Source organism: Phalacrocorax aristotelis, unplaced genomic scaffold, assembly GCF_949628215.1.
Source record: "Phalacrocorax aristotelis unplaced genomic scaffold, bGulAri2.1 scaffold_102, whole genome shotgun sequence".
Lineage (NCBI taxonomy): Eukaryota > Metazoa > Chordata > Aves > Suliformes > Phalacrocoracidae > Phalacrocorax > Phalacrocorax aristotelis.
The window spans coordinates 163,853-182,829 of record NW_027441239.1 but is presented as its reverse complement, the minus strand read 5'-3'; the positions used below and the strand labels follow the sequence as shown (position 1 = coordinate 182,829).

The window sequence follows — 18,977 nt, the reverse complement described above, 5'->3', positions numbered from 1 at the left end:
CCCAGTTCCCTCCCAGTACTGGGAGGGAACTGGGATGTACTGGGAGGGACCTGGGATGTACTGGGAGGGACCTGGGATATACTGGGATGTAATGGGACGGAACTGGGATGTATTGGGAGGCACTGGGAAAGAAGTGGTAGTGAACCGGGAGGGAATTGGGATGTACGGGGATGAACTGGTAGGGAACTGGGATGTACTGGCATGGAACAGGGATGTATTGGGATGTACAGGCACGGAACTGGAATGTACTGCGATGTACTGGGATGTACTGGGAGCAAACTGGGATTTACTGGGATGTACTGGGAGGAGACTGGGATATACTGGGAGGCACTGGGAGGGAAGTGGGTGTCAACTGGGACATTCCAGATTCCTCCCAGTACATCCCAGTTCCCTACCAGTGCAGCCCAGTACATCCCAGATCCCTCCCAGTCTGTCCCAGTACATCCCAGTACATCCCAGTTCCCTCACAGTACATCCCAGTTCCCTCACAGTTCACACACAGTTCACTCCCAGTTCCATTCCAGTACAGCCCAGTACATGCCACTTTCCTCCAAGTAAATCCCAGTTCTCTCCCACTACATCCAAGTTCCCTCCCACTTCCCTCTAAGTACATCCCAGTACTTCACAGTTCACTCCCAGTACATCCCAGTTCCCCCTTGGTACATAACAGTCCCCTCCCAGTACACCCCAGTACATCCCAGTTCCCTCCCAGTATGTCCCACTACATCCCAGTTCCCTCCCAGTCCATCCCAGTTCCCTCCCAGTAAATCCCAATTCCCAACACTTTCCTCCCAGTACATCCCAGTTCCCTCCCAGTACATCCCAGTTCTTCACAGTTCCCTCCCAGCACATCCCAGTACGTCCCAGTTACCCTCAGTACATAACACTTCCCTCCCAGTACATACCAGTACATCCCAGTTCCCTACCAGTTCCTTCCCAGTACATAACAGTTACCTCCCAGTACATCCCAGTACATCCTGGTACATCCCAAATTCCTGCCAGTTCCACCCGGTACAACCCAGTACAAGGCTGTACATCCTAATTCCTCCACACTACATCCCAGGACATCCCAGGACATTGTAGAGCCTCCCAGTACGTCCCAGTTCCCTCCCAGTACAACCCAGTAGATCCTGGTACGTCCCCGTTCCCCGCACTGTACGTCCCCGTTCCCCGCACTGTACGTCCCCGTTCCCCGCACTGTACTGGGAGGACAACCGAGCCTGCGCAGTGACTGACATAGGGAACGAGCAAGTTTGTACCCATCACTAGACAAGACAATAATGACTATGTATGAGTATGTGAAATTTTCATCTATAAATTGTACGGGAAAGGTGCGTGAGGTACGCACGCCAGGAGGAGCGATCCCCCGTGCATCCGGCGCCGTGAATATAGAATGCCTGCTCTTTAATACTAAATTGGTGTTGAGGAGTCGTTTCCGATTTTAACGCGTTTTTCGGTAACACAGGGAGTCAGATCAAGAGAGCCAGAGAACAACAAAACACCGACAGGCTACAGGACAGAGCAGGAGGAATAAAAAAAAAAAAAAAAACGGAGCCAGAGCCAGGCAGAGAGAGGCGGAGAAAGAAAAAGGAGCCACAGGCTACAGGACAGAGAGAGGGAGGACTGAAAAGACGGGGAGGCAGGGAGCCACTCAGAGCGAGACGGAGAAAGAAGGTGCGAGGGGGGCGCAAAAAAAAATAATTTTGCAGCAGGTAAGGAAAGAGAGGGGGCCGGGGGAGAGACAGGGAGGGCCCAGGACGTACAAGAGAGGCAACGGGGCCCCAGTGGCCCAGGACTCACCGCGACTCTCGCTCTCAGCGCTGCTGGCACAATTTAGCCGTTCAGATGCTTCTTTCCCCTCCTCTCCTCCCTGCCTCTTCTGCAGCTCCAGACTCTAGGCCGACCTCCACCTGAAGAGAATACGTGGGTGTCTTACAGCTCTTACCAGATGAGGCTTCCTAGGCACGTAGCCTAGCTCGCTCGTGCACTACACGCCCGTACCCAACTCCGGGTTACGCGTACAGACCCTACGGTGCACGTTGGTGGCCCGGCCCGCTGCGGGCTATGAAGGGGGATCCTTCCTCCCCCACCTGCATGGACAGGCTCTCTCTTGCCTGCGGCAGGAAGGCAGCTGGCAGCCAGAGCACCTTCAGTTTCTTCTTCTTTACCTTTCGTTGGCGTCTCCAGCTTCAGCCGAGGCAGCTCCTGTCCGCAGCCGGGAAGGGCTTTGTCTATCCCTTTTCGGCCCTGCGCTGCGAGGACGGCGAGGACGGGCAGAGAGAAGCCACGCGAGCCTGAGACGGCCGCAGGCAACGGCATCCCCGGGGGAAGGACAGACAACCACGTCCTCAGCACGGTCTCTGGGAGAGGGAAAGAAGAAACAGCGACCGTCATTACCGTCGATCGACCCTGGCCAAAGCCTCTCCTTCCGCAGGGGCTTCTGGACACACCGCTCCCTCCCCACGCTACTGCTAAGGGCCCCTGCGCCAAGGGGGAATCCAGTGCGCTTGAGGGACGGCTTGCTGCCTTCACGACAGGGCCTGGGGGCGGCCTAAGGCTATGCAGCACGCTTATGGGGAGGTGCCGGAGCTGGGGGCAGGCGCACGGGGCAAGGGGGGCCCGGGGAGGCTGAGCGGGACCTCCGGTGGGCCGGGGACGCGGCCATCATCTGCGCCCTGGGCACGGGGAAAAGGTCATCGTCCTCCTCCTTTCCCTCTTCCCTTCTGTCAGCTCCCGGGGAACTCACCGCTTCTCGGGAAGCGGCCGCACCCGCAAGCCCCCAGTAATCAACACGAATCCAACCCCAAAAATACACCTCGCGTACCGTACGCGCCACGGCCGCCCGGCACCCGAGCGCCGGAAGACCGCGCCTCCCGCCATGCCCGGCGAACCACGTGACAGGGCCGGCAGCCACTGCGCCAGGAATACAGCTCCCGGCATGCTCTGCGGCACAACCCGGCCGCCCGGCGGCAGGTTTGATGCGGAGCCACCCAGCATCCCTGCGAGCACAGCTGCAGGCGCAACAGCAGTTACGCAGCCACAACTAGGCACTAAACAAAGGCTTTCCAACACTGGAGGTCTAGAACAGGTAGACATTAGCACAGAAGCACAAGGGGCTCCGTCACCCTGCACAAATCTCCCCGTGCCTACACACGCACACGTTCAGAAGTTAGTTATCAGAAAACGCCCGACTCAGCCATTTGCCACAGTCACGAGACTCACGACATGATAACACGACATGACACACGAGGTGGGCTCAGAGTTTTAAGGCAAGAAATACCTCCCACGCCCCCCACCCGAGATCTTTCAGGGTCCACACCTGCCATCGCCCCGCACCAAACCTACCCGGCCAAAGGCTTTCAGGTGGCCCGAAACACTGTACACAGAAAATAACCAGGGACAGACCTGCATTGTTCGGAAGCGAACGATGCCCGACCGGGGCTCCTCTGCGGGGCACGGAGCCCCCCGGCCCCGCCCGGAGACACACACCCGCCCCCCGCTGCCCGAACTCACCCACCAGCGCTCTCCGGCCCCCGGACACGGCCGCGCTGCTCTCTCAGGCGGCTGCCGCAGGCGAGGCTCGGGCACCGCCAGGCCTCCAGGCGTCCCGAGGGGCTGCCGGCCACCGCAGGGGATGGCTGCCGGCGGCCGGACCGCCGCGGCGCTCCCCGCCCAGCTCCGAGCAGGCTCCGCCGGCCGCGGGCTTCCCACGCCGGGCCGCAGAGGGGCCCCGGCACCGCACAGGGACGCCTCGCGACCCGGCCGCCACACGCACCGGCCCTTCGGCCTCCACACGCACCGCTCCCGCCCCCGCTCCGACGCGCCGCGCACGCGCCACCGGAAGCCCGAGCCCCGCGGGGCGGCCCTTAAAGGGCGGCCGGAAGGAACGGCCCCCACCGGCCCCGCCACCGCGCCCAGCCGGTGAGCGCCAGCGCCCCCTGCTGGCCGGGCCGCGCTCAGCTCGCGAGGGCGCCGAGGGCCGGGCGGGGCGGGACGCGCCGGCTCGGGGCCAGCGCCTTCTCGGGGCGAGCGGGAAACCCCTGCGGGCCCCGGTCACGGCCGGGCACAGCCGCGCGCCCTCCGAGAGCTGCTGAACGCGGCTGCCGCTCGTGACACATACCGAGCCGTCCGCGACGGGAGCGGGCAGAGGAGGAAGGGGCCGGCGGCCGCGGGGCCCTGGCCCCAGGCGGGGGGGAGGGGCTGGGGCCCGGGGGGCCGCCCCCCTACTCACAGTTCCCTCACAGTTCCCTCACAGTTCCCTCACAGTTCCCTCACAGTTCCCTCACAGTTCCCTCACAGTTCCCTCACAGTTCCCTCACAGTTCCCTCACAGTTCCCTCACAGTTCCCTCACAGTTCCCTCACAGTTCCCTCACAGTTCCCTCACAGTTCCCTCACAGTTCCCTCACAGTTCCCTCACAGTTCCCTCACAGTTCCCTCACAGTTCCCTCACAGTTCCCTCACAGTTCCCTCACAGTTCCCTCACAGTTCCCTCACAGTTCCCTCACAGTTCCCTCACAGTTCCCTCACAGTTCCCTCACAGTTCCCTCACAGTTCCCTCACAGTTCCCTCACAGTTCATCCCATGGACGGAACCGGGACCTACTGTGAGGCACTGGGAAAGAAGTGGGAGGAAGCCGGGACAGACCAATATAGCCCAGTATGGACTAGACCAATATAGCCCAGTATGGACTAGACCAATATAGCCCAGTATGGACTAGACCAATATAGCCCAGTATGGACTGGAGGGAACTGCGAGGGAACCGCGAGAGAACCCCACAGAACAAACCATGGGGCACGAGAAGGCAGAGAATTAAGAATTAGGGACAGGGAGCCAGAAAAAAAAAAAGAAAAAAACCAAAGGGAGACAGAGAGCAAAAGGAATCGCAATGCGTACGGAGAGAAGAGAGAAACAATTCTAGCATAGGGTCACGCGGGAGCCAGGGACAGCAAGATGGAGAAAGGACAGAAGCTACAGGCTACAGGGCAGAGAGGGAAGAATTAATGAATAGACACAGAGAGCTGGGCAGAAAGAGATGGAGAAAGGCTAAAGATCACACGGCCTACAGGGAAGAGAGAAGAGAGGGAGGAATTTTAAAAACAGGGGCAAGAAGCCAGAGAGAGGGAGAGAGAAGCAACAATAAAATGGGGACAAGCCACAGGGCAGCGAGGAGGGAATCAATGAATAAGAACACGAGACCAAAGAGAACACAATGTAGAATGGAAAAAAGGAACAGCGGCCTACAGGGAAGGAGGAATTAAAGATCAGGGACTGGGAGGCAGACAGAGACACATGAAGAAACAAGTGAAAAAAAAGAAAAAAACAAACCAACAGCAATGGGCTACAAAGACAGAGAGGGAGGAAATGAGGAAATAAAACGTCGCAGCAAGGAGCTGGACAGAGAGAGATGAGGACAAACAAATAGCACGGGTCCACGTGACAGAGAACGTGGAATTAGAACACAGAGAGAGGGAGCCGGACAGAGAGAGAGGCCGAGAGAAACATCTAGACAGGCTACAGCGGGCAGAGGCAGGAATTAAAACCTAGGGACAGGGAGCTGGACAGAGAGAGATGGAGGTCACAGGGAACAGCGGTGGCTGCAGGAAGAACAGGAATTCATGAATAGGGAAAGGGAGCTGGACAGAGAAGAACTCAGAAAGGCAAGAACAGTAGCAGGGTACAGAGCAGAGCAGACAAATTAAAAAGCACGGGGGGAGCGTTGAGGCAGACAGAGAGAGATTAAGAAAAAAGTCACGGGCTACGTGGCAAAGCAGGAGGAATTCAGAAACGAGGATGGGAACCAAGGGAGAGTGTGCTGGTGAAGGATAACGGGCATTAAAAGTGAGGGACGGGGAGCTGGGAAAAGCGAGGCAGAGAAAAACAGAATCACAGAGAGAATCACACAAAGCCAAAAAAGAAGAAACTGAACAACAGGAACAGGTGTAACCAAAGCGATGAAATCAACCAACCAGAGACGGTGTTCCATTACGGGAACATGGAGCGTACCAATCAGCGCACCTGTCGATCTGCATTTTAGTGCCTAGGCGATCGTTAATGTCAGCAGAACAACAGACAACATGCTTCTGTCAGAAAAGGATGACAAAACGCGGTTTCGCTTAGCGGACTGAGAAAACTAGCCAAGACTGCCAAGAGTAAGAGCCGAGAAGCTAAAAGGTAATTCCGGCAGGGGGAGATCGCGACCACCGACTCACAGACCACCACCGACCCAAGTAACACCACCTACTCAGAAGAGAACAACGGAAGAGGACAACCGAGCCTGCGCAGTGATTGACATACGGAACGAGCAAGTTTGTACCCATCGCTAGACAAGACAATAACGACTATGTATGAGTATGTAAAATTTTCATCTACAAATTGTACAGGAAAGGTGCGTGAGGTACGCACGCCAGGAGGAGCGATCCCCCGTGCATCCGGCGCCGTGAATATAGAATGCCTGCTCTTTAATACTAAATTGGTGTTGAGGAGTCGTTTCCGATTTTAACGCGTTTTTCGGTAACAGTTTTGGCACCCCAGGTGGGAACCTGCTTTTGAATCTCGACGGATCCGTGGGATCGTGGGACCTGCAGCCGGCCCCGAGGAATTCTCCGGGAGAGCTTCCGATCCCCGGGCCAGAGAATTCTGAGCAAGATCCCCTGGATTGAGGTAAACAAGGCATTCTTTGAAGAAGAAACTTAGGTAGAATAATACGTGGGGTTAGTTTCCCACATAGGATAGGATAGCGGGTTTGAGTCCCACAGGCCTGCCCGTAAGGCGCGGCGAAAGCCACGCAGGGTCGGGGCCAAGAGGTGCCTCGGTTGGTAAGTCTCTGCTAGGCGAAAGCCTGTGGAGCGGGACCCGAGGGTAGGGGAGTCTTCAACAGGGGGTTGAAGTCTCCAGGGATATCTAGCAGGGGGCTACAGATCCCAGTGGCAGATTTCCAGTGAGACCTCTAACGGGGGTTGGAGTCCCTCTGACTAGTATTTGTGATAGTGCACTATCACAACTACTAGTCGACTGGGAGACGGGAGCATTACTGAGTAGGAAACCTATCCCACAGAGAACACCTTTGCGATGTATTTTGAAGCACTGGAAAGACGTCGGGGGCGGTGACCCACTAACTCGGAAACCATTAATTGAATATTGCAATCATTGGTGGCCAACGTATCAATTGGAAGGTGGGCACAAATGGCGAGAACACGAGACATTGCAATATCGTACCATCTTGCAATTAATGTTGTTTTGTAAAAAGGGAAGGCAAACGGGAAGAAGTGGCATATGTTGATTTGTTCTTTACACCGTGGAATCATCCCGAGCAGCAGAAACAGCGTGAGGTATGTCCACAAGATTCTACGGCAATGTTTCTGAAAAGAGGAAAACGTGGTGAGAACTTGAAAGAGTGTTGCTCTACTTGTGATACTGGATACTTCGCTTGATGAAACTGACAAGAAAATAGTATGGAATACAGCCAGAAGGCAGGTGCAGGGAGCACATGCTAACAGGAATTTACAGAGAACAATGAATAAGAATTTTCCATCTACAAATCCCGAGTGGGACCCTAATCAGCCAGGACCCAGGGGAATGTTGACTAGATGTCAGAGAGAGATTTTATTTGGAGTAAGACAAGCAATGCCAAAAGCAATAAATTGGTCAAAATTTATGAAGTGAGACAAGAATTAAGTGAGTCCCCTTCAGCCTTTATGGAAAGACTGAAGGTGACCACCAGAAAATATACTCATTTGAACCCAGAAAAACCAGAAAAAGCAATTCAGCTGGTCTCTATATTCATAAGACAATCAGCCCCAGATGGGGGCGGGGGGAGAGAAAACAACCTTCAGAAACTAGAACAACCTGAATCCAGAGATCTGGGTTAAATGCTTGAAGTAGCTTGGCATGAAGGAGACCAGGGGAATCAACCCTAGCTGAACACCTGGTTACACTGAAGCTACGGAATGAAGAAATAGAATTTTTGGTAGATACGGGAGCCACTTATTTGGTATTGAATACACGTGAAGAGAAATTTGATCATAAATCAGTAGATGTTGCTAGCGCAACAGGGCAAAGAAAAATTAGCCCCTCTCAGAGCCATTAAAGTTTAAATTGGAGAAGCAATGGGCAACTCACCAGTTTCTGCATATGCCTGAATGTCCACTGCCTCTGTTATGACGAGATCTATTAGGTCAATTAGATGCTCAAGTAACTTTTAAAGATGGAGAGATTAAATCACTAATACCAGAATCAAAAGCCACAGAGGCGAGAGCGTTTATGTTACAGGATTCCTCCAGGGAGGAACGGGTTCCCGAGGAAGTGGAAAACGTAGTAATTCCTTTGGTTTGAGCGAGCGGAGCTCCGGAGCGATCTAAGTGGGCAGAGCCGGTAAAAGTAACCTTAAAGCTTGGAGCCAAGCCCGTAAGACAAAAACAATACCCTATTAAGCGAGAGGCTCGAAAAGGATTACAGAAGTTAATTATAAAATTTTTCAGAATATGAGCTTTTAGTGGAATGTGAATCAGAATATAGTACTCCTGTGTCACCAGTAAAGAAATCTAGAGGCAAAGAGTATTAGCTAGTTCACGATTTAAGGGCTATAAATCAGGTGGTCCAAGATATACATCCGGTAGTAGCTAATCCATACGCTTTACTGACCTCTTTTAAAGGAGGAGCATAAACGGTTTACTGTACTAGATTTGAAGGACGCCTTCTTTTGCATACCTCCAGGCATAAAAAGTCAAAGCCTATTTGCTTTGGAATGGGAAAGCCCCACCACAGAATGAAAGACACAGCTACCATGGACCGTACTTCCACAAGGATTTAAAAATAGTCCTACGATACTTGAGACTCAGCTGGCAAAAAAAAATTAGAGATATAGAAAAAACAGAACCCAGGGAGAGGCATCTTGTTACAGAATGCGGATGACATTCTGATAGCGGCACAAAGTAAAGAAAAATGTTTTGAAATTTTTAAATTTTCTGGGCCAAGGAAGATGCGGAGTTTCCAGAAACAAAACCCAAATAGGAAAAGAAGCAGCCATTTATTTAGGATTTGAAATATCTCAAAGACAAAGACAATTAGAAAGTGAAAAGAAAGAAACTATTTGTCAAATTCCCGAACCTAGCAGCCCGAAGGAACTGAGAGCTTTTCTGAAAACAATGAAATAGCATCAGCTCTGGATTCTGAACTATAGACTGTATGTAAAACCATTATTTGAGGCATTGAAAGACTCAAAAGGATAAATATTTAACCTGGACGCCCGGATGCCAAACGGCATTCAAAGAACTGAAAAGAGCCTCGATGATGGCCCCTGCATTAGGCCTACCTGATTTCGCTAAACCTTTTCAGTTGTTTGTCCACGAAAGACAACATTTAGCCCTTGGAGTGCTGACACAGCGACTGGGAACCTGGAAGAGACCTGTGGGCTACTTCTCCAAACAACCTGACCACGCGAGTAAAAGATGGCCTAGGTGTTTACGGGCAGTAGCAACAACAGCGCTGCCGATCCGGGAAGCCCCAAAGTTAACAATGGGACAGAAGATGACAGTATATGTCCCGCACATAGCGGTGACTGTTTTAGAACAAAAGGGGGGTCGTTGGCTATCCCTTAGCAGAATGTTGAAATATCAAGTTGTTCTGTTAGAACAAGACGATGTGGAATCGAAGACTACTGCTATACTGAATCCTGCTATGTTTTTAACAACAGAAAACCTTACGGACAATTTAGAACACGATCGCTTGCTAACTATTGAACAAGTCTATTCCAGCAGACCAGACCTGAGACACAAACCTCTGGGAAAATCCTGATCTGGAGTTGTTTACAGATGGAAGAAGCTCTGGGCGAGAAGAGAAGCGAATGGCCGGATATGCTGTCGTTATCGCCGCCGAGGGAATGGAGTCAGGGGTGCTGCCTGCAAACACCTCAGCACAGAAAGCAGTATTGGTAGCATTGAAGCGAGCTCTGCGAATGGCAGAAGGACAAAGGATAAATATCTAGACTGATTCCAAACGTGCATTTGGTGTGATCCACGATCATGGAGCTATTGGGAAGGAGAAAGGACTGCCATCAGCCCAAGAATCATCAATACAGCATAAAGAAGAAATTCTCCAACTTCCGGAAGACGTGCAGAAACCAAAAGAAGTGGCGGTAAAGCGTTGCAAAGCTCATCAATTTGGCCAGACGGCTGTAAACATAAGCAAACGACTGACCGATAAAGCTGCAAAGAGGACTGCAGAGCAAGGTATCCTTGCACTAGTACCAGTAAAACAGATCAGAATTCCAAAGTTGAAACCGAGATATAATAAATTGGATGAGCAATTAGCAGAACAATTGGAAGCATCACAAAACACAGAGAGATGGTAGGTAACACCAGAAAAACAAGTAATAACAACAACCACCCCACAAGTTATGACAGAACTTGCAAAAGAAAACCATGAGCAAACACATTAGGCTGTAGGCGCTACGGTTTTGAGTTTAAAAACATCTGTAGCGTGTGTAGGCACGACAAGAATAGTTAAACCCATAGTAGCTAAGTGTCCAATCTGTCCTAGAAATAATCCCCTGAACCAAAGGAAACAACCTTTAGGAGTAACAAAACAAAAAATTCTCCCGGAAATTATTAGCAAATTAAGTTCTCTGAGTTACCCAGACAAAATAGATAGAGCAGTATTTGTCAGTGCTGATTGACAAATTTTCTAGATGGCCAGAAGCTTTCTCGTGCTGCACCGACAAAGCTAGAGTAGTAGTTAAAACGTTGCTGAAGGAAATAATACCAAGATTTAGAGTGCCAACGGGAATGCCCTCTGATAGAGCACCACATTTTTTTGCAGAGGTACTTCAACAACTTAATAAAATTTTGGGTAGAAAATGGGACCTGCATACACCCTGGAGACCACAATCAAGTGAAAAATTTCAGAACATGAAGCAAACACTAAACTGACATAGTGGAATATTATTGATCTAGGATGGAAGTATTGAGAAAATTATTATTTCAGAACTTCCAAACAGGGGAAATGTAACCAAAGTGATGAAATCAACCAGAGACGGTGTTCCATTACGGGAACATGGAGCGTACCAATCAGCGCACCTGTCGATCTGCATTTTAGTCCCTAGGCGATCGTTAATGTCAGCAGAACAACAGACAACATGCTTCTGTCAGAAAAGGATGACAAAACGCGGTTTCGCTTAGCGGACTGAGAAAACTAGCCAAGACTGCCAAGAGTAAGAGCCGAGAAGCTAAAAGGTAATTCCGGCAGGGGGAGATCGCGACCACCGACTCACAGACCACCACCGACCCAAGTAACAGAAGAGAACAACGGAAGAGGACAACCGAGCCTGCGCAGCGATTTACATACGGAACGAGCAAGTTTGTACCAATCAGCAGACAGGACAATAATGAATATGTATGAATACGTAAAACATTGATCTACAAATTGTACGGGAAAGGTGCGTGAGGTACGCACGCCAGGAGGAGCGATCCCCCGTGCATCCGGCGCCGCGAATAAAGAATGCCTGCTCTTTAATACTAAATTGGTGTTGAGGAGTCGTTTCCGATTTTAACGCGTTTTTCGGTAACACAGGGAGTCAGATCAAGAGAGCCAGAGAACAACAAAACACCGACAGGCTACAGGACAGAGCAGGAGGAATAAAAAAAAAAAACGGAGCCAGAGCCAGGCAGAGAGAGGCGGAGAAAGAAAAAGGAGCCACAGGCTACAGGACAGAGAGAGGGAGGACTGAAAAGACGGGGAGGCAGGGAGACACTCAGAGCGAGATGGAGAAAGAAGGTGCGGGGGGGGAGGGCGCAAAAAAAAAAAGTAAATTTTGCAGCAGGTAAGGAAAGAGGGGGCCGGGGGAGAGACAGGGAGGGCCCAGGACGCACAAGAGAGGCAACGGGGCCCCAGTGGCCCAGGACTCACCGCGACTCTCGCTCTCAGCGCTGCTGGCACAATTTAGCCGTTCAGATGCTTCTTTCCCCTCCTCTCCTCCCTGCCTCTTCTGCAGCTCCAGACTCTAGGCCGTCCTCCACCTGAAGAGAATACGTGGGTGTCTTACAGCTCTTACCAGATGAGGCTTCCTAGGCACGTAGCCTAGCTCGCTCGTGCACTACACGCCCGTACCCAACTCCGGGTTACGCGTACAGACCCTACGGTGCACGTTGGTGGCCTGGCCCGCTGCGGGCTATGAAGGGGGATCCTTCCTCCCCCACCTGCATGGACAGGCTCTCTCTTGCCTGCGGCAGGAAGGCAGCTGGCAGCCAGAGCACCTTCAGTTTCTTCTTCTTTACCTTTCGTTGGCGTCTCCAGCTTCAGCCGAGGCAGCTCCTGTCCGCAGCCGGGAAGGGCTTTGTCTATCCCTTTTCGGCCCTGCGCTGCGAGGACGGGCAGAGAGAAGCCACGCGAGCCTGAGACGGCCGCAGGCAACGGCATCCCCGGGGGAAGGACAGACAACCACGTCCTCAGCACAGTCTCTGGGAGAGGGAAAGAAGAAACAGCGACCGTCATTACCGTCGATCGACCCTGGCCAAAGCCTCTCCTTCCGCAGGGGCTTCTGGACACACCGCTCCCTCCCCACGCTACTGCTAAGGGCCCCTGCGCCAAGGGGGAATCCAGTGCGCTTGAGGGACGGCTTGCTGCCTTCACGACAGGGCCTGGGGGCGGCCTAAGGCTATGCAGCACGCTTATGGGGAGGTGCCGGAGCTGGGGGCAGGCGCACGGGGCAAGGGGGGCCAGGGGAGGCTGAGCGGGACCTCCGGTGGGCCGGGGACGCGGCCATCATCTGCACCCTGGGCACGGGGAAAAGGTCATCGTCCTCCTCCTTTCCCTCTTCCCTTCTGTCAGCTCCCGGGGAACTCACCGCTTCTCGGGAAGCGGCCGCACCCGCAAGCCCCCAGTAATCAACACGAAGCCAACCCCAAAAATACACCTCGCGTACCGTACGCGCCACGGCCGCCCGGCACCCGAGCGCCGGAAGACCGCGCCTCCCGCCATGCCCGGCGAACCACGTGACAGGGCCGGCAGCCACTGCGCCAGGAATACAGCTCCCGGCATGCTCTGCGGCACAACCCGGCCGCCCGGCAGCCGCAAGGACTACAGCTCCCGGCATGCTCTGCGGCACAACCCGGCCGCCCGGCGGCCGGTTTGATGCGGAGCCACCCAGCATCCCTGCGAGCACAGCTGCAGGCGCAACAGCAGTTACGCAGCCACAACTAGGCACTAAACAAAGGCTTTCCAACACTGGAGGTCTAGAACAGGTAGACATTAGCACAGAAGCACAAGGGGCTCCGTCACCCTGCACAAATCTCCCCGTGCCTACACACGCACACGTTCAGAAGTTAGTTATCAGAAAACGCCCGACTCAGCCATTTGCCACAGTCACGAGACTCACGACATGATAACACGACATGACACACGAGGTGGGCTCAGAGTTTTAAGGCAAGAAATACCTCCCACGCCCCCCACCCGAGATCTTTCAGGGTCCACACCTGCCATCGCCCCGCACCAAACCTACCCGGCCAAAGGCTTTCAGGTGGCCCGAAACACTGTACACAGAAAATAACCAGGGACAGACCTGCATTGTTCGGAAGCGAACGATGCCCGACCGGGGCTCCTCTGCGGGGCACGGAGCCCCCCGGCCCCGCCCGGAGACACACACCCGCCCCCCGCTGCCCGAACTCACCCACCAGCGCTCTCCGGCCCCCGGACACGGCCGCGCTGCTCTCTCAGGCGGCTGCCGCAGGCGAGGCTCGGGCACCGCCAGGCCTCCAGGCGTCCCGAGGGGCTGCCGGCCACCGCAGGGGATGGCTGCCGGCGGCCGGACCGCCGCGGCGCTCCCCGCCCAGCTCCGAGCAGGCTCCGCCGGCCGCGGGCTTCCCACGCCGGGCCGCAGAGGGGCCCCGGCACCGCACAGGGACGCCTCGCGACCCGGCCGCCACACGCACCGCTCCCGCCCCCGCTCCGACGCGCCGCGCACGCGCCACCGGAAGCCCGAGCCCCGCGGGGCGGCCCTTAAAGGGCGGCCGGAAGGAACGGCCCCCACCGGCCCCGCCACCGCGCCCAGCCGGTGAGCGCCAGCGCCCCCTGCTGGCCGGGCCGCGCTCAGCTCGCGAGGGCGCCGAGGGCCGGGCGGGGCGGGGCGGGACGCGCCGGCTCGGGGCCAGCGCCTTCTCGGGGCGAGCGGGAAACCCCTGCGGGCCCCGGTCACGGCCGGGCACAGCCGCGCGCCCTCCGAGAGCTGCTGAACGCGGCTGCCGCTCGTGACACATACCGAGCCGTCTGCGACGGGAGCGGGCAGAGGAGGAAGGGGCCGGCGGCCGCGGGGCCCTGGCCCCAGGCGGGGGGGGGGGCTGGGGCCCGGGGGGCCGCCCTGCTGGGTCACTGCCCTGCGCCGCACCGCGCTGGGGGCTGGGGCCCGACCGGCGCCGGGGGACCGGGGGCCGCCACGAGCAGGGGGCCTGAGCTTAGCCACGGCCTGCAAAACACCCCGAAGCGTGAGACGCTGCAAGGCCAAGGTGGTCCTTGGCAATGGGGGCGCCTGGGCTCGGCCTCCGCCTTACCTGTCCTGGGTCTGCGTGGCGTTCCAGGGGAATGGTGTTTTCCTTGTGCGGAAGGTGGGCTGGCCGTTCGGCCGTGCCCCGGCCGTTACCGATCCTGCCAAAGGCGCTCGCACGCTCTGGCCCATTACTGCTGCGGTACCGCGCCGTAGCAGAAAGGTGTTGTGTTTTCTCACAAAAAGCCTCCTATGGTCAGTTGAAGAAATAACCTCCTTCCGTGGCACTGACTCTTTTCGTACAGTCCATAGCCGGCTTTCGGCTTTTGTCTTTACAGCATTCAGTTTGCTTTCTGCCTAGCTTTCTACCTGCTGTGAAACATTTGGATGGTTTTTTCTTGTTGGTTTTTTTTCCCCCTACTTGCTCCACAACTCCCACACCAACCACCCAGCGTGGCTCGCCTTTCAGCCCCCAGACCGAGGAGCCTTGCCCTGGGACGGCCCTTACATGTCAGCAGAGTTGTTCCAGCTCTCACCCTGTCCCTACCCAGCTGAGGACGTCTGTGTCCGTGGGAGACACCCAGACACTCCCCCTGCAGCGTGGCAGCCCCCTGCCCCGTCAGTGAAAACTGCGGCAATATCGGCTAAGTTTAAAAGCGTCGGCAGGAGGTGCAGAATACGTAAATAAAGCGGCGGTTGGCTGCCGGGTATGGGTGCGATATAAATACATTTTGTTTATAGGCCTTCGTGCCTATTCAGCGTTGAACGGCACCGCAGCCCACCCACCCCGGGGCTCACGGGGCTCGGAGAAGGGTTTCTCCAAGGGCACAACCTAAGGCAGCGCAGGAAGCCCAGCTGCCACGCTCCCAGTCGCTACGGGACGCTTGCTTACAGCTACACCGACGAGGGTACGGATGAGGCTGGAACTAGCAGAAATGCTGACTCTTCTGGCCTTTTATTTGTGGAAGGTACAGCGCGCGAGCCTCGGCGGCTCACAGGAGAAGCGCGCAGTGCTGCCTAACTCTCATTCTCAGCTCACGTACTACTGCCAAAGCTCCTGCCCTGTGCTGTGCCAGATGCCGGCTGGCGTGAGCACCTGGGCTCCTGAGGGACCCCCTTGTCCTGAGAGCCAGAGGTACTCACTTCCCTTTGCATGAGGCCTGTAGGAGATATACCCTGCAATTTAAAAAATCCGTATCAAATGTGGCAGACTCAAAAGAGGGCATTTTTAAAAAGGCAGGTTTGTTTTCTTTGTTAACTTTACGATCTACAGCCTAGCAAAGAGCTCCCTTTCAGTGTCAGTCGCTTGGCTTTCTCCCCTACTGACGAGGTCCCAGCCTCCCGGTGAGATCTCGCTGGAGATATTCTGAGTTTCCCTCGAGTACGTGGCTGCCCTGGCCCGAGGCCAGCGAAGAAGCTGACTTTGCCCGTGCCTGAATCAGCAACACGTCCAGCAGGCGACTTGCAGAGCCCAGGGAACCCTCGTAAAGAGGTTTGGGGGTGGGGCGCGCCACATCTGCGGCATCGGCCGTGGGAAAGGACCGGCGCAGTAAAACAGGTGGGTGAAACCGCGGTCCGCGCCAATACGTGCTGCTGCCTGGGGCATCGCTTTGCTGCGGGTCAAGTCAGATGCTCTCTGTAAGAGTCAGTCAGGGTAAAGGCAGCAGCAGATTTCTTTTCTGCTCATTTTAACAAAGGCTGGACGGAGCCCATAGAGGAAGGCACTACGCGTCTTGCTGGGTTGGTTTCCCTGCCTTCTCGTAAGCTGTCGCAGAAACTTGCACGAGCAAAGCCTGTGCAAGCTGATGACAGCCACACACGGTTGAAGAGGGAGCAGACGGTGAGAGCAGAGGTGTGCGCTCAGGCTGTGCGCTGGAAGCTAATGCTAATGCTGCAAAATAAAGAGTGGATTTTCTTTTTTGGGTTTAGGTGAGCGCTAAACATGACATGTGCGTATGTGCGTGTGTCTCTCGCAGGTTTTTGTCATACACCCCACCCTCCCACCCCAAAAAAACAACCCACACATGCCACGCGTTAAACAGTGGTTTTCCATTGTACTTAGAAGTGCTTACATAGGTGTGTTGGTTTGTTACTTTTTTATTTTTTAATGCAGAAACAGCAATACGATAGATTTAATACAGCTAGCAATTAGATGGGTGTAGCTTTAGAGCGTCGGCTGTTTACAAAGCAACCGCACACCTTCTTTAACTCACAGTTTAAACAAGTAAACTTGCAGTGCATCACACGTGCTTTGTACAGTCACGTTCCACGCGGCAGGCCAGATGCTTCACCCTGCCTTGTCCTTGTTGCCCCGACTCCAACGGGACCGCCGAGGCCATCCTGGGGACAGCGCCGCTTTCTAGCAGCTGGGTTGCTTGCCTGGACGCCCCACAGACAAAGAGTCATTTCCCCACTGAACCTCTTCTCAAATAATTTCCTAGCCCTGCAGGCCCCACGTCCTTTGGTTCATATTTCCTTTTTTCCGGGCTTGATGCACAGGACCGACGATTTCCAGAAATAGAAACAGAGGCTGATTCAGTCCAGGCTCAACATTCTCTGACCTAAACCAAACTGTCTTCGAAGAGATAGCTGTACCGTAGGCACCACCTCGGGAACAGAAGTTGCCCTGTCATAAAAAAAAAAAAAAAAAAAGAAGGAAAACAAGGCATTTCAGGCTGAGGAGGCTGAGCGGTGTGCTGGGGGCGGTGGGGGTTGGAAAGAAACAGTTCAGACGATTAGAGCGAGCTTAGTGTTGCAAAGCGTGCCATTATTTTTAATTTGGCAGTCAGAAGACAATAGATTCTGACACTGATTTCCTGTGTGCTGCGGGAGTTCTCTCCTCAGCATTCCTGTGCACCATTTTACTTTTGTGTCCCGTCCGCTTCGCTTTTGCGCTGTAGCTCTCCGGTTCTAGCTACGCTTCCCACCACCCCCATTACTCTTTGACAAGCCCAGCTCTCACTGTGCTTCCCTTCCCTTCCCTTCCCTTCCCGTATGCGCGTGCAGGGAAAAGCCCGCGCGTCTGCCACTACAGGACACGCTCTGGGAGGCAGGAGAGATGACGACGCTCCCTGACAGAGGACACAGCTGAGGGGCGGTCCGCCGGGGCTGGGGAGATGGCAGCACCTTCCCTCAGCTGCCCCATCCGAGCACAGGTGCAGGTGAGCACTGAGGAGAGACAAGCAGGCAGGAGCCGCAGAGCGAGAGAGAAAATAAAATTCACGGGTGGGTGCTACTTGCGTCTCATTTTTAGCGCAAGGGATGAATTCTCAGCACATTCTTGGAGCTGCCCCTTTGGGACTCACGGAGAAGAGGGAGGTTGGCCACGCGGTGCAGCCCAGCTCTGCTTCCCCTAAATGGTTTTACTGTTCAGGTGTTGCCCTAATCTGGCCGGTACCCCTGCAAAGAGTTTGGGATTTCTGCTGCCTCTCCGGGCCAGCCGCAGACCCTGACTTCATCGCAGCGAATGACCCTGCGCTCGTCAGAGCGGTTGCCGAGTCACATCCCGCTGCCTTCCCTGCAGAACCGGTGACCCTTTTTCAGCCCTTGCCCCCTCTTCTCTCCGCTCGTTGCCCATCCTTTTATCAGTGCCGGCACCGATCCTGCCTCCAGCTCGCCCTGTCTCCACCTGCGAGCACCCAACAGGAGCTAAATGTCTCCTCAAGGACGCACGGAAGAGACGCGCAGGTAACCCAGCACAGACCCCCTGCAAACATCTTCTTTCCATTTTCTTTCCTCTCCTGACACGAAGAGATGACTTAGGAAAAAGCGTACTGCTCACACTTCACCTGCACTGCTTCTACTTTCACTTTCGCTCTCCTTGGCAGTAATTAATAGCGGTGGCTGGGGGGGCTGGGGCATTCCCCCAAAGCGGCTGCAGTTACATCCGGGCGGTTGTGGCACTCCATTAGCTCTGTAGTTTTTAAATCTAAATCTTCTGGAATTGTTAGTTCTGCTCAGGAATCACCCGTACCTGCAAATTTTCTTAATAGCTACGCTTGACCCCAGCCACTGTTTAACAGCTCACCTTTATTTCTCTTCATTTAAGAACCTAAAGCTTCGTTTACTGCTTGGGTTGGAAGCAGGAGCTGTCGCTGCCTCTGAACTTTCTAACAGCCCTGTTACAATTTCAGTACTACCCGCTCCCAATTTAGCTTTCCGGGTCGATTTTCATTCTAGATTCGAAAATTTCCTTATTTTGTTTCTGATCAGGAGTCATTAATGCCTGCAGTTGATTTAGTAACGGCTGTATTTAGATTGAGCTATTAATGACTCGCAACTCTATTTATGGCATAAAAAAGGACTGCCTTTATTTTTTTTAACTACAGATTAGGAATAATGACTGCCTGGTTTGTTCAGTAATAGGTGTGATTAAATTTAGTCACGACTCCTCCCTAAATAATATGTATTTATTTGCACTCTAACAATTTAACCTTCCCTTTACCGGCCAGGGGCACCGACAAGTGCCCGTGCGTACCTCCGCTCCCCCTGCGCCGGCTCCCCAGG

At 54.4% G+C, this 18,977-nt stretch overlaps 1 long non-coding RNA gene across 1 annotated transcript in view; it reads right to left on the bottom strand.

Moving 5' to 3' along the window:
• Positions 1–16,501: 16,501 nt before the first annotated feature.
• Positions 16,502–18,977, bottom strand: part of LOC142051161 (uncharacterized) — an 82,894-nt gene continuing 80,418 nt past the window's right edge. The window contains exon 4 of the long non-coding RNA XR_012658324.1: positions 16,502–17,097. This is a non-coding gene — a long non-coding RNA (uncharacterized LOC142051161). The remainder of the gene's footprint in view (positions 17,098–18,977) is intronic.